The sequence below is a fragment of the Zonotrichia albicollis genome, chromosome 4 (assembly GCF_047830755.1).
Source record: "Zonotrichia albicollis isolate bZonAlb1 chromosome 4, bZonAlb1.hap1, whole genome shotgun sequence".
Lineage (NCBI taxonomy): Eukaryota > Metazoa > Chordata > Aves > Passeriformes > Passerellidae > Zonotrichia > Zonotrichia albicollis.
This window is the reverse complement of record NC_133822.1, coordinates 58,421,862-58,438,656: the sequence shown is the minus strand read 5'-3', so window position 1 is coordinate 58,438,656 and position 16,795 is coordinate 58,421,862. Positions and strand designations below refer to the sequence as shown.

General features: G+C 37.0%; 1 protein-coding gene across 14 annotated transcripts in view; it reads right to left on the bottom strand.

Annotated features, from left to right (window-relative positions):
- The window catches only part of FOXP2 (forkhead box P2), a 402,265-nt gene that overhangs the window by 332,846 nt on the left and 52,624 nt on the right, over positions 1-16,795 (bottom strand). For all 14 annotated transcript variants that reach the window (XM_074539930.1, XM_074539911.1, XM_074539921.1 and 11 more), the window contains one exon: positions 7,897-8,037. The gene's annotated coding sequence lies outside the window, so the exon portion shown is untranslated. The remainder of the gene's footprint in view (positions 1-7,896; positions 8,038-16,795) is intronic.

Genomic DNA, 16,795 nt, shown 5'->3' with positions numbered 1-16,795 from the left:
ATGCTGCAGAAGCCAATTAATACTAAGATGGCAATCATTCTTGTTCTAGGTATAAGACCACATTATTTTTGTTTTCCATTGCTAATTTCTTTTGCAGTGGCAGATTTATATATTTATATATTTTCTTTCTTTAGACAAGTATTTTCAGCCATATGCAGGAAGTCAGCTTTATAAGCCAACTCAAGAATAGGAGCAGCTCATTTGCAGACAATGAAGAGCTTTGTAATTTAGCTGTAGGGCTTCAAAATGAATTTCTCCAAAGACATAGGAGATCTCAACTTCAAAATACCCAAAGGCTTCTATTTCATCATGAATTGTAGAGGACTCTACAGTAATGCATGCATGTTAGGGGATTACGAGTGATAAACTTCAACATGCATGCATCAAATTATTGCAAAATCAATTAAAATTTTTCTAGTAAAATTTGATCAGTCACTGATTTTTGCAGGTGAAAAATTAGAAGTACATCCTGTACTAAGATATTGCTGGGGATTGCTCATATGAGTGCATAGTTTCAGATAGTCCATCTGGAGCCCATCTCCCCCATGTTTAACATTTTCATCAGAAACAAGAACTGAGAGATACTGACCTCTTGGGGGAAGGTTGATGGCCTTGATACTGCTCTCAATAACGTCTTGGAAACCATTTATCATATCTTGCAAAAATACAGGTATAAGATGCACTCTGAGAATCAAAATACCATTTAACTGCTCCACTGGAGAGCTCTTTCTCCCTAAAAGACCTGATGACAGACCATTTTTTCCCATGGGCTAAGACACCAGCTAAAACTGTGATTCTTTCTCTGTCAGAGTAAAATTAGGGGAAGGAGGTGGAGAGAAAGGGGATCAAATTTTAGTTTTATTCCACTGATGCTGCCGCCTGTCAGTAAAAGATGAAGGGCTGAAATCCCATCAGTCTGGATTTGCAGATCTGAGGATGAAGAATTAGTATTTTTCTGTTTTTGCAGAAAACTCCTTGATGTATGGCTCCATTATTGAATGTTAACGGCTTCAGTTTAAATTACAAATGAGGTCCTATTAGCATAACCCATACTTGGTTTCTATTTAAAAATATGATTTTCGCCAAATTTGTGTCAGTTGAGAACCTACATGTTTTCATTTGTGGCTACAGATAAAGGAGAGAAGCAATTTTATATTTCACTAACTCATAATATGAGGTTTAGAATGGAAAAATAGTAAAGAACACTTTTAAGGTACTATTGATATCTCCTTCAACAGGAGGGACAAGAGGTGAATGACTGGTCCTTAGGAACATAGGATGTACCAAAGGCAGCCATAAACAGGCAGCAGTGCTGAAGGGGCAAAACCCAAAGTGCCTTTTACAATTGTCTCTCCAAAATAATTTTTAAAATATGATTGCATATAAAAATTGCATAGTGGAATAACTGTTTAATTAGTTTTGGTTTCCATCATGTGTGTTTTCATCAAAACACACTACACAGCAGATGGTTTCTGCTCTTATACTTTTCAACTATAGTGTTTGTGTCTTGCCCTTGAAAAGTTGTTTTTGTCTAATGTTATCTCCTACCAATGGTTTTAACATATAAAAATGTGCTGCTTTTCTGACATACACATGCATCAGCATATCAGAACTTGTGAAATTGTTACACTAAATGGCCAGGTTCCAACTGCACTGTTTGCACAGTGTTATCTTCTGTAGTATTACACAGCACTTCAAGCTGTACATCAGCAGAGATCCAGCAGCCTGAGCCAACTATCACTGCAAACAGCCAGGCTGTTTGGGATGGTTTTGGTGTTGGAATGCTCCTGCTGGAGTTACTGTTTGCCCAGACCAAGTCAACCTGTTTCTCTATACCTTATGAGCTCCCTGTGGAAAATACTGATAACTTCCTGAATTACCTGTGTGCAGCAAAGGTACAGTAACCAACTTACCATAAAAATGAGATGGCATTTCTGCATTCAACACACCCATCTTAGCAGAGCTTCACAGGGGGCTAAGATCATATTAATTCATTGATGTCTTCTGTAAAGTTCTGTGAAATCCTCAGATGCAGTGTATTATTAATATTATTACATGTTATGACTTATGCCCCAAAGTATGTCCCCATGCTTTGTTAGCTGTATACAAGAATCCCTTCATTACCACCCAAATGCTTCCACCTCTGGAGAGTAACAAGGCAGCTGTCTTCCAATAGACAGTAATTCTTTAGAAACATCTACGGATCTTCTATGAAGAATATTCTCTTCCATTAAAAATGTATTTCCAGTTCCTGAACAGCTCAACTCAATGTCAGGGAACTGTAACTGCATGCAGGACACCAGACTCCATAAAAATGTAATTTTAGCAAAAGTCATCTGCTTAGCTGGCGTCCTTATTCAGCTTTCACTCACTTATACCACACGAAAGATCTCTCAAATCAAAGTAATAAGACTCTACCTCTCACGAAGTAGAAAATGAATGAAATTGACAGAATGGCATAAAGTCCAATCAATTGATGGTCTCAACCAATTCAAATTAGATTCCAATCTGGAATCTAATCCGAAGTCCTCTAGAGAAAAGAGATATTATATAGGCTGAGGAAATTAGGATATGCTGGCAAAAACTTTCCTTTTCTCTCTTGTTTGTCTGTAACTTGAGACAAGATGATTAACACATAGGTAGTTTTAGAACAACTATCAACACATATTGATGCTTTCTAAAAATGTCTGCAACAGTCAAAACATCTCTCCCTTTTCCCTATTTGAAACTTCAGGTTGCTTTTAAATTTTGAGTCAGAATAACAGTGTGAAAGGAGCTTGATTCACTTTCTGCATGGAATGGGATTGAGCCTATGTGAAATTTTCTCTTATTAAAAAGCCCCTGCTGACTTAGATGCCTATGCTGTGGAAAATACTTGTTCTGTTAACTTTGTTACCGTCATTAATGTGTTTCTTGAACAGATACTCCTCAGGTTTCTATACTCAGATTCATTCAGTGAACCCAGATATTCTCAGACTGTTGGATCTCCTCAGTTTAACCCTCGAACAGGGTCAGGACAAAGTGTCATAAAATGTACAGTTCAATAAAAATAGGCACAGTTCTTCAGTACTCAAACATCCGCTGTTTAGTGGCACCTTGCCTGAACTGCCCTTTTCATTTTCTCAGAACTAGGGTCTTTTGGGTTTTTTGTGATAAAGCATAAAATTTCACTCAAAACTAAAAATTCTTAAAGTTGCAGAAGAATGGGAATAATACAAACACCATCCAAATAAAGTCAGACAATCTTACAGGCTTGAAAAAAAATAAAACCTATAAAACTTGTTTCAACTACAAAGAGAGAGCTTGCCAGCTTTGGTGAAGCTTTGTGTATTTACCAGCGAGAATCTTGGCCAGCAAGTACTGATGTAACAGTGTTTCTAAGGGAAATATTTTGTTCTTGTTTAGAACACATAACTTAGTGATACTGCGATACAAACATTGGTGAAAGTTATTTTGTGCAAATATTAGAAGGAACAGACAGAGAAAGAGAAAGTAACTACAAATTACTAACATAAGGTTGCCTCCATTCTCTAAGTACCTTCTTTAGGCCAATTTGCAACACTCTTTAAAAAAAATTTTAAAATAAGTGCTTCCTCGGCCAAATGTATATTCCAGGAATCAGTATTTGCTGTAGTTTTACGCTATAATACATACATGCTGCTACTATGCAATACTGAACTAAATGTACCACTTTAAGTAACAGTGAAAGGATGGAAGCAAAATGAAATATACACCTCTAATACAAAATGTAATATTGAAAGCAAAATTATACATAAGAGAAAAATTTATACACCCCAATAAGGGTTAGTGAGTCAACTATGAGTGGAAGTACAAAAACAGTGCTTACCATGAGCAGTCCTGTGCACTTCTGAACAGGACAAGAATAACTGAGACCACCTTTGAAGCAAATTCAACTGTTGCCCATAGTCTCATCACAGTGATGTTATAAATGTGTATAAGTCTAGGTAAGTCTAGCCCCTCCAGGTAATAATTCAAATACATGGCAATTAGACATAAAAAGACATCCGATAATAAATTAGGCCACAATTTCTATTTCATATGCCCACATTTTAGCTAAAAAGCAAATAGAGCCAGCATACTTTACTTCTAATGCCTTTTAGACACATTCAACTATTCCTTGGCAAGAAAGGGCTCCCCACATACAGCCCTTACCCAGGAGAAGTGGGACTGAAGAAGGTGCTCTGTTATCCTGGGTTAGCCAATGTAGTTGCCATTATCCAAGTACAGACTACAGTTTAAATTACTAAGGAAATCTAAAATACTTCAATACACATGGAAAACAGCATTTCATCACAGTCTCATTTAATAGAACACATTATCAAAATAAGTTGGTAGTAGAGCAAATTGTTTCAAATGGAAAGCCACCTAAATTCTTGTTCTTAAATTAACTAAAAGTGCATTTTTGTCTGTTATATTAGCACCAGGTTCTTTCAATCTTCTGTTGCAATCTAAAAGGCAACAATGCCAGAATCTCATGATACATCTCTTTTATTACCTTACTAGAAATTAAGTAATTACATAAACTTAAAACATTTGCATTTCTCAACCTAGATAGAAACCAAACATCAGAAAACACCCACAATTTATTGATACTTCATAGTTAATATTAAAATGGCATTTGAAGTTCATTGTTAATGGTTACACACAATATTTAAGAGATAAGGAAAATGTCCTTTTAATAAGCTTGTGCATATCACCTTAACAATAAAGAAAAAAAAATTAAAATAATTTTGTTTACCAGTGTGAAAGCAGGATGTTTCTGTGAATGTCAGTGACAACATTTCTGCCTCTTAAGTCTCAAGTTATGTCACATGAGAAGGAATGTATCTGTCTTAGTATTTAATAGGAAAGTTAAAAGTCTAAATTGGTGCCAGTCACCTTAGGTTGCTTTTATTGCAAGTGACAAGAAACAGGCATCTCTAAAGAAGGAATTGTCTTATCTAAAGACAGAAATAGAAAGAGGCTATGGGAATCCCCCCCTGGAAGTCTCCATCTCTCTTCACTGACTAAAGAAGCCTATGGTGACCAGCTCAGATTTATACCACCTATAGGTTTAGATGGCTAACATCATGGGAAATTAATCCCATTCTTGACATCCTTCTCAAATAGCATTTGGGAAAAGTAAGCATAAAATACAGAAAACTGGAATTACCATCAAGTGTAAGAATCAAAATACACTGTCCCAGAAAAATTAAAAAAACAAGACCCTTTTGTGAAAATAGCAGGGGATCTGTAAATTTGAAATGTCATACAGCGTTTGATCTCCAAGGCAGGACAGACTCAGTCATTTCTAGAAGATTAAGAATATACAAGGGCTATTTTCAGAATATGCTGACAAAGTAATATGCCTCTTCTGTGTATGAGTAAGCAGCAATTTTCAAAAGCTTATAATTCAGTGCAATAAGGACAGACATTCAGAGGCATGGCAAAAGACACATCTTATAACCCATTAAAGTTTCCCTTTCAAATTCCAAGTCCTTGCTCAAAAGCAAAGAAGAGGTCACAGACCTTTTTTCTGACTGTTTTTTTCCCATTTTCAGGAATGATATACCCATCTCACAGAAATTTTTGCAAAGACACTCAGGCTATAGCAAAACTGTGGGCAGAACAAGTCTGCCAGATTAATCAAAGTTAAAATTCAAGAAAGCTGACATTTGAAGAGGAGAGTTCCTTGCTCCTAAGTATTTGAAAACATAATGAATCCCCTCAATCACACATTCACAGAAGATAGAAGGCTATCTGTGAAGTCTACCTGTACATTTGCCCAGTTATTAAACGTTTATACTGGCATCCTCTTTAAGTGTGGACTGTCCCAGATTGGCCATTTGCAAGTATCTGACAACAGAGCTTATAATGAAATTCTTAGGTCACTTTATAGGTCTCATTGATCTCTAAAGAAACTTCAGGAAGACAGCTATTTCTATTGTGAATTAATGGAGCTCACCTGCAAGAGTTTGTTTCTAGTTATGTTTTGCCTTTTTTTTTTTTCCCAAGCACAAAATGATACTAAAAATGTATTATTCTTGCTATGGATCGAGGGGAAAAGATGCTATTCTTAAACATCTAAAATCCCCATCATGTGACTGCTCACAACACGTGAAACCTGGTGCTAATTCAAAGCTAAAAGATAATTTCACAGGCTTCAATGTGATTTTCATAGTTACAGCCACAAGTCTTTAAATATAATTTAACACATTTTAGAAAGCTTGCAAATTCTGCCATATCTTATGTTTGCCAAAACTTAAGTAAAATACTAAACTGAATAACTAAATATTTCAAAATAGAAAAAAAAATTAAAAATTGTCATAAAATAGCAGAATATTTCTGATTTAGCTTACCTATAAACACCTCCAAAATCATAAAATAGCTGAGATTAGAAGAGACCTCAGTAGTTCATTGAATCTAAAACCCTGATCAAGCAGGATCAGATGCAGCAGGCTGCTTGTCCTTTTGGGTTTTGAGTATCTCCATGGATGGGGAATCTACAGCCTCTTTGGGCAAGCCTCTCCAATGTCTGACCATCCTCAAGATTAGGAAGCTTTTTTATACTATTTTTCAATGGAAACATTTAATAATCTGTATGCAGTTTGTACCCACTGCCTGTCATCCTGTCACCAGGTGTCAATGAGAGAAGTCTAGCTCTGTCTTCTCTACATCCTCCCATCTGGTATTTACTGTGAGAATGAAATGTTACTTAGCATTTCACTGTTCAGGAGACAAGGATCTTGAGCCTAAATTAGTCCAGCCACTAACCATTGGATATCACCCAACCCACACGTCATGTTTGGCGCTACACAAAATCAGGCTACCATCTTCAGAATTCAGAATTTATGTATGCATGTATGAATTACACAGCATCATGCCTGCACTATAAATCATGGCATGACACCTGCTTACTTGCTAGCCACTTATGACCATTTACTGGTTTTGGAGACCAGAATTTTCATTTACAAAGGACACAAAAGACAGCACTATCACAGTATGAAGTGCACAACAAAACAGTAGTTCCCCATTAGATAGTAAGTAAGGGCGCCTCACATATTTTTTAACTCTTATAAATGGCAAAGCACTAAAAATATCTATAAGGTCTAAGACTATTGCTCACCAAGGAATTTAAGCAGCAGAAACTAGCACAGCTGCCATCACGTGCTCCTGCACACTTTTGGCTGCTAATTCCCACTCACATCACCCTTTGTGCCAGTGACAGCCCCTGGACAGCCATATGGGAGAAGGCTGGGATAAACCCAACTGAAAACAAAACCAAACAAATAATTGGCTATTTTTAGTCTGATCCATTCTCCAAATTTACAAACAGTTACACATGCTGAGTGAGGGAGAATGGCAATGTGGGGAGGAGAAAAGAAGCTGGCACTGCATCCTATAGGGACATGCCAGGTTAAAGTATCCACTGAACATTTAGGCTAAAGCTAAGCAGTGAACACAAGCTACTCAGCAAGCAATGCTGCATTCCTTAGGCACTGCTTTTAGGATGAAATGGATTGGCCTCTGGAGATGCCTCCCCTCTCCTAAGGGTAAGCACAGTCTAGAATGACTGAGATACAGCTACTTAGTTTCTATGTATCTAAATTGACCAAAATCTAGATAAATAGAAAATGGTAGAAAACCAGTTTTTTGATCCTTACAGCACTTCAATCCCATTAACAATTGCCATTTGGAGAAAAAAAAAATTGTAGTATAGCTTGCCATCACAGACATCAAAAGGGTATGTATTTTCTGCATGGTCCACAATTTTTTTTTTCCTAAACCATATTTTACATAAGCAATATGTTTCAGTGATGGGGTACTGTATTCCTCCCACAGGGCATATAAATCCACAGTAGAAACATAGCTACAGCTCAGTTATAAATCACTTACATTTCTTCAGAGTCACTTTGTCACTTTGCTGTGCTCTGAGAAGGTCTTTTCCTTGTTGCTCAAGTGGTCCTCCTTCCAAAAGTGTCTGTCACAGCTATGGCAGATGAGGACAAAAGGTCCTTAACTCTCACTTGAAGTTATCTAAGCGTAAAAAGAGAAAGGAACACAGTAAGTGCAAGCATCCATATTGTGTTTTATTGCAAAGTATTACAACCATCTCTTTAAAACACACTTCAGCGTCATCCTTATGCACATGTATTGCACTCCTAGGAAAAAATCCCACACTTTTCACATCTTTCTTTCTTTGTATGAGACATGGGAAGTAGTCACTATTCCTAGAGCAGTCACCTGCTTCACTTCTGAGATTCATAATAACAAGACTGTATTTCTTTGAAAAAGCAAGTGTACAAGTTAAAGGATTATTTCACATTATTGATTATTTATTTTGTACCACAAAGACACTGTGAATACTTTTGGCTGGGATCCAGCAGGAAATCACAATTTGTTGAGCACAGGTTCACTATAAATCATCCTGCCTAGCCAGTATCGATAAACACTCTAATCTGAATATTCTGTTAAACAAAAGAGCTCTCTATTGTACTACATTTTACTGCTCAGAAAGGGAGACCTGGGGCTTATGATACATAGGTCTCATTGAAATTTCTTCATTAAAATGTAAAACTCACCACTCCATCAGAGTCAAATCTATAAATTAAATGCTAAAAATTATTTAGAAAACAATAAAGGCCAAACATAACAAGTCATTTGCCACTTATTAACCCCTATCTTAAAAATGTGCACCCCTCTCTTGACCAGCACAGGACACAAAAAAACAGAACTAATTACAACAGGTAAGAGGAGAAAAGATACAAGATCAAAGGCTTAAAACAGTTTCCATATATGAAGAAGAATTCAGTATGCCTCCAATATCCAGACTGGAAAAAAGCTGACTTAAGAAAGGGCATGATAGAAAACAACAAGGTCTGAAGATGGAAAGACTGCATAGATATTGTATGTTCCCTATCCTTTGAAATCAAGAACTACCACATAAAAGCTACATTCAGAAGAAAAATGGGAGTTTCTTCTCCACAAATTGTGTGACAGAACTGTGAACTTCTTCCCAAGGATGCAGTTTATGCAAGGATGTTTCCTAAGTCAAGAGGAAGGTGGAGGTATCCTTGGAAGACAGCCATCACTGGAGACAGACATTGGTCTGAACCAGGATGACCAATCCTATCTCCATGTATATTTACTTATGTTAGTGCTAATTCAACAAATTTTATATCTATTTTATCTATTCACCACTCACAATAATGAGAATCACTGCATTAGGTACACAGGAGTCTAGTCTTAGTTGCATTTGAAGTACAGGCTAGATCCTTTTGAACACCAAAGTGAAATCCCATGGTTCTCTGTACTTCACTTTAATAAATTTGATTGATTTTTCCAAAACACCATCACCACTGAAAAAAAAATCAAATCAAATGAGGTAGCAAAGTCTTACTGTAAAGCAGCAGTAGCCTTCCTCTCCCTAGCCCACAGTCCCAAAGCAGCCAGGGCAGAGGGCTACAAAGCAAGGTTCTGCTTCTCAAGTTGTTCACTGGTCTCATGGGTTTGAGTCTAACTTCATCCATATGTTCCCATTCAGTTCAACACTTATATAAATGCAGGTCAGCATCTCCATTTCCCAAGTTTCATCTCAAAGTAAACCTTAAAAATCATATACTCTGTATTCCAATATCTTCTCTTTTGCTTTAATCTCTAGGATACAGCAGTGTTTCTGATTTATTTTGGGTAAGTGCAGATCAATTAAAATTCCTTCAGGGAAGCCTTCTGAAGCAGCAGAAAGAGAATGACTGTCATCAGGAACAAACACTTTTTGCTGTCATGGACTGGCATGTCACACTTTTTAGCAAAAAACTATGTTAATTAATTCTATCCTTACCTACCAGGTGTGCTAAAGGAATATAACCAGTCCTTTCTGCTGTCTTACTAGATACAGATCTTAGTGTCTGTGAACCAAGTATCCCTATATGTAGAGCTGTGCATTGGCACATTATATGAAGAGGCAGCCTGTACTTGCACAAAAAAAACCACAGCAGAACAGAAATAACTTTGTTCAGACATCAGTATGCAACCAAGAATCCCTTTTGCAAGATGCATGGATTAATACCCTCAAATATCACTTAAAACCCAGACATTTTCAAATATATATACATAATACATACATACATACCTATTCATTAGCACTCTTTTTAGACCCTACAGTGAAGAATGTGTATAACTCACACATTTTCGGTCAGTTTGAAATACAGGATCAAAGTATGTTTACTGTTCACTCTATCCCCCTCTCTGAAAAAGAAGAGTCTGCTACAATGTTTGCTGTTCTATTTGCTTCTGCAGCCGAAATGGCTTCACTGAGGATGAAAGGAAATTCACCATACAGCATGCTAATGATCAAAGACTCATGCACCACTGGCCTATAGCAACATTTTAGGCTACCTCTCCCTTCTACTATTTGTCCAGCTTTTCTGTTTAGCATGTTAGGGGTAGGAATACAAGCAGACAGCTCAAAAGGTATTTAGGGTCTGATATCCTTCACATCACTTTGATACTAACCATAAATCAGAGCAAGCTGTACCAAACAAGAACCAAATGTTTTAGCATTGATACAGAAGCAAAGACAAGCTTCTTGAAAAATGACAAAATTCAGAGACATGGGTTCCAGGTATACTACAGAAGGTAAAATACTATTGCAGGATAAACTTATTGAAAACAATTTGATAGTAGCAATAACAATTCAGAATTATCATCACCACTACTTAAACACCAAGAAAAAGCCAGTAGGTAGCCACAAGAGCAGGTGGCTACCTACTGGCTGTCAAATAAAAGCGTTGATTTTTACTCTTTCCACATGTGGCTTCCAGCTACCAGCAACAAGTTTACAAAATCCTCCCATGAATATCACCTTGAGTCTCTCAAACAAGTGGACATAAAGGGGAAAAAGTTGATATGCAATTAAATCTATCAAGCATTAGAAATCAACAGCAATCCCAAAAAATTGTGTCAACTACGAATGCTTTCTTTTCAACCACTTGTTATCTAATCTCACTTGAAGGTTAAATAAGCATTCATGCCTGCTTTAAAAATTTATTCCATATATTCCTTAATTCAATTATACCTGGTAGAAATCCACTTATATCAAAGATACATTAAGAAGATTTTACATGAGGAATTTCTTAGATCATGTTTTTTTCTATTTCTGAAACAGCACAGTGATACAAGTAAGCTGCAATTTTAAAGACTCAAATATAATTCAGAGTACATACATATTAATTTGGGATATTAAAAGCCACACCTGTTTTCAGGCTCACACCATTCCCATAAGTTACCTAAGACACGAAGGAAAGTTACATATAATAACGTGATCTTTTCAGCCTAACAGTTACAGGACTCTTTTGGCAATTCATAAATATACAGCTGCATTACAAAGCCATCCCAAATAAGCACTGATAAAATAATTTATCTCTTGATTGTCACATATTTTTGGAGTTGCTAAAGAAAAATGCATTAGAGAAAAAAAGTATTTGAGGACTATACAAGGAACTTTCTTAATTCTTTCAGGATTAATATGATACAAAGTTTCATTTCTGTAGATAAGAATCCTATTAATTTTACTTTCAATACCTCTAGCTTATTTGGTGTAACTGAGTAAAAAAACAAAGTAGGATGTGGCCTGCTATCATAGTAAATAACATCAAGGACTGGATTGGAGTTTTAATTTTGTTTTGCTTTAAGACTGAACAATATTTACTCTCATTTCTAACTGTATAGACTGCCTAATGCAGTACTACAATCCTGTGTCTTTAGAACCATGTTTATATGAAAGCCTTTACCCAGATATCTTATCTCAAAAAACATAAACTCAGAAAAATAATTACTGTTTTGCTGGTAAATGCCAAAAATATTTTCAAGAAAGATGTATTAAAACAGTGACAAAAGATAGAAATATATCTGTACTGAAGTCCCTTCCAGCTTATCTGCAGTATCACTGTCCTCATCTGGAAACAAGACAAGGAGTAAACAAGAGATCAACCATGATGTAAATAATTAAAGCAATAAAGGTGTTATTTCATAATTAAAGTAATAAAATTTAATAATTAAAGAAAAAAGGTGCAAACTTCTCTAAACGTTATGCTCTTAAAATGAATGAAGCTGTTTGGTTTGTCTGCAATTTAAGAAACCTCATTATGCTATGATCAAAAAAACCCCAGTGCTTCAAAAAACATTCAGTTAGCAGTACTGCCCTTCTCCTACATAACAAAAAAAGAAAGGTAGGACAAATTATGTGTGTATGGTAAAAGGGTCTTTCTACTATGATTCAGTGCCATGAAGATAATCAGAAATCTTCCTTTTATACAGTTCTCCAGCAGGACCTGAAAAGACATGCTAAAATTTGTAGTATTTTAAAATCTATTCCTCTCATCAGTTGTGTACCAAATTCTTCAAATCTTCTGGATTTGGCTTATCATTAAGTTTTAGAGAAATATTACTCATTTCTCTTGCAGATTTAGTCAATACTTATTTAAAATATATCGACCAGAAATACAACCTTAAACTGAATTGCAAGAGGAGAGAATGGCATGAAAGCAAAAGATAGACTTATGTCTAAATAATTCCTTGCATGGCTACCTGTCCACCATCCCAAAGGAAACTATATATACGAGATGGATGAGAGAAGACACAAGCTGACTAGCTCTACCAGGCATCCACCAACCAAGATATAAGGCTGGATTTGGGACAAACACATGTAATTCTTGCTAAATTGCTGTTAAATTGAAATTCAAGCTTGGCAAGGTTCAATAGTGGTAAATAGTATAGTGGTAAATTTGTATAGTACTTCTTGTGGCAAATATGTCTGGGAATATTTTACTCCAGTCATCACCAGTGGGAAAAGTGCCACCTCCTTTCCCCCATGTTCCTTCCAGCTCTATCTGCCCTTCTCTTTCTAACCCTAGGCTGTCATTTGGCACAGGGACATGCAGCAGGAGCTGAGGAAATGAATGTTGAGCAGTTCAGTGTGATTCCAGACAAGAGCATCACACATAATTCAGCCCTTCAGGGTTATGTAATCAATACCAACACCACTGTGGTGGTAGCAGGAAATCAAGTTTGGCTTTTAATCCACCTCACTGCTAACTAGTCAGGATCCCCTTCACTTGGGAGAAGGCTACTCATTAATGTCCAGTACCATTATGGTGCTGCAGCACTCCTGTAATACTGGCAGGGGTGTAAAAGCTTTCTGCAGAGAGAAAGATGTGAGAAATTCCATAAAATTCCATTTGGCTTTTTTCCCCTCTATTTGTTCTTTTTCCCTTTATTTTCTCTCCCACTGTCCCTGTTGCTGAAAACACTGTCCCCCTGTGCAGCTCTGTGAGGAACAGCACGTGCTTGGAGCCAGCAGGGACAGGAGGACAAGAGGAGCAGTCAGTGACAGCCAGGATCCCTCCTTGTCACCTCAGGGGACGCCGGAACGCAATGGGCTTAGGCAGGATGGAGCCAGAGCCGGCAATGCTCAAGTCAGAGGTACAAGGGCATGAGATTTCAAAAACAGATCATGGGTGATGAAACTTTGGTCACTGTGGCAGGCCAGACAACAGGAGCATATGTTTATTTGAGGGAATGATTTATGTTGTTGCACAGAAAAAGGTAAGGTTTAACTAAAAATGCGAACATGTCTGTCTGTGCTTGATCTCACAGACTTATTTGCTTCTGAGTGCTGTAAATAGGATGACGTCCTCAGGATATCTTTAAATTCAAAATTTTGCTTCTGAACTTTGGGAGATTGGGATGTAAATAAATGTTCATTTACACTAGAGTTTTCTAGGAGAGTTAGATATATTTTATTGTCATCATTTTATTGACTGGTATATATTTCTCTCACAAAGCAGTGAAAATCACTTTTTTGAATAACTTATTTTTAAATAAAATTTCCAGAAAATGCAGCAATACTCAAACCAGAAAATGACTTAAACCACTCTAATCTGGAGCCAAAGCAGCCCTAACTTCCCTAACCTTCTTCAGCTCCACTTGCACACTCTCACTCCTCCCTTGTCCTGACTTCAAACAGTCCTGAAAAACAAGTGAACAACTTTTGACCAAAACATGGTCATCCTTGCTGGAGCAAGAGAGGAGTGATGAGATGCAACATGGATAAAGTGAACAATTGTGATGTGGCACAGCTGGCTCCGCTGTGGAAGCTCAGCCTGTGTGTCCCAGAGTGTAGACTGATGAACATTTCTTCCAGTGGCAGAGGCAGGACCAGTACCACCTCACCCTTACCAGCACGTGCCACTGAGCTGTGCCAAGGAAAGCATGCCAAGGAAAGCATGGAGCTCCATGATCAGCCATACTGAGAAACTAATCTAGATTAAAAGTAAACGGGCTAATTAAAAGCTCCTTTCAAACTCACGGAGTTCACCAGACCCACAAAACACTGTATGAACATTTCTACAGGGATAACAATGAGGAGGAGGAACCAAAAGATGCTTAAGCCAATCCTACAACTAAAAAAGCATTTACCACCCCATGGTCTGATTAGCCTATGGAGTCCCCAGTCAAAAGCTATCAGATATCACTGCAGCCCAGCAAGCACCCTCATCCCCAGATGCCTCCCCCTCCACTCCTCTCAAGCCCACAAAGACACACTGAAAGGAGGTGCAAAGACCCACACTGCAAATGAGCTGAAGTGCAGTCCTCGGGGCACAGGTGTAGGCTCTGCTGCAGGACAGGCTGCAGAAGGGCAGCAAGGACCATGGCATTAACACTCAGCAGCTGCTGGGTCTGATTTACACGTCTTAGAGAAGCAGGGCCCATGATTAGAGTGGATGTACACCAGCCTGGCATGCTTTGGTTTATTATCATTACGTCTGTACGTAGGTATGGACACGCTTATGTTCAACAGCCTAAACAGGCCATCGTTAGTATTTATATCACAAACTGAAAGATAAATCCAACTCTATTTTTTGGCCTTAAGATTGAACAACTTTTTTAAATTTCCAAAAGGAAACCCTAAATTTTACTTTATATCCCTTTTCATTTTAACAATATTTTATTCTTACAATGCATTTGTCACATTTTTTCCAAATGACATGGCTGCACTGTATCTAATATGAAGTACCAAACTTACATATACATCATGTACATTATTTAGAGCACACACAAAACAATTGTGGCCCATCACTCTATTAAATAATTTTCCACTTTTTAATAGTTTTGTTTGATAGATGCAGGAAGGCACTTATTAAATTAAACCTTAATATAAGCCACCAGTTTGTAACAGAGCAACAAAGTATGGTATGAAGGAACTCACAGTTCAAGAAATTCTGGGGTTTATATTTAATAATTTTACATTTGCTTACATTAATTTTCCACACAATTAAAACTAATAATAAAAAAAAAACCTTAGAGAAAATGGGGGGAAATACCTTATCTGCATTTCTCTTCCAATTCCATTTGGACAACAGTATTTCCTAAACGTAGCCTATTCACAGCTGGATATGTAATTACCTTCAGTTCATAGTCTAGACATTAATTCTTTCGTAGTATTTAAGACTCCTTGTAACATGCTTGCTGCTTTAAGTAAGCAAGGCTAAATCTTGACCAGATAAATTAGCGAAGAATGCAATAAAAGCTGCAATAAAAGAACTTTATCCTCCAAACCTTCAAGTTGCTGCTAAATGAGATTTCTTTGAAATGCAGATCAGTTGAACTAGATTAGTGAATTTTAGCTCCTGTCAACATCATAACAAAATACAAATACAATTGTTCACTGGCCTTATCTCCATGCTTCCATCTGCTGCCTTGTTATTTACTTTCCTTGATTTACTATGCAGATCTAAATAAGACACATCAAGGAGGGCTTACAACACAATGGCTTCTTAAGCTTTACATCAAGGTATTTGAAACTGAAGCCCTGAAAGGGCTGCCATCAAAGACATATCTCTAATGAACTTCCATATCAGAGAGGTTTGGTATTTAATACTGCTGTGAAAAGAAAAAGCTACAAATCAGAATGGCCTATGAAGGAAAATGTCTGCAAATCTTGATGAGATTAGCACCTACCAGAATTAATATCCCAATAAAAATGATATCTGGTTCACTGAAGAGTTAAAATTCCAACCTTTGCAAAAATAATGCCTAGTGTCAGAATGGGAAAACTCAGCTGACAAGGTTGAAAGGTCAGGGGGGTATTCTTTTTTCTCCACAAAATGTTCAAAAAGCGTATTTGCTGGTGGTGTGATTAAAATATTGTTGACAAACTAGCCATGGAATGAAGTATTAAAAGGCAACAGCACTACTGTGGTACTTTCTACAACAGTGGAATTTTACAGTATCTTTAAAAAAATTAGCAGCAAAGTCATGGCAAAATAACATAATCTAGAATGACAGCATGCAACAATTCTTCATCAATTTTACTATTTCCCTTTCTCCCCCACAGCAATCTATGGCAGTGCAGGATAAAATCTTCTGTCAGTTTGCTCAAAAAAAACATCCTTAAGTGCCATTTCTATTACATGCCACAGCCCTGCTTGCGAAGTGCAATAAACAAAGAAGTTTCCTCCTCATGATTTAAACTCTCTTTACATACCTGATAGATTAAACAAATATAAACATCTTAGAGTTTCCAAAGCTCAAGCATAACCTTGTTAAGTAAACCCCCAGTTCTTGCAGTGAGCTGCCATTTGACAGGAGTTTTTTTTGCTGGGCATTGAAGTACATAAACAAATGATACTTTTCTTTCTTAAGAAAACATTTCAATCATTTATGCTCTTCTATAGCAAGGGAAGATCCCACAAGCGTGTTCTGTACCGTGGATCAATCAGCTCCAAACACAAGT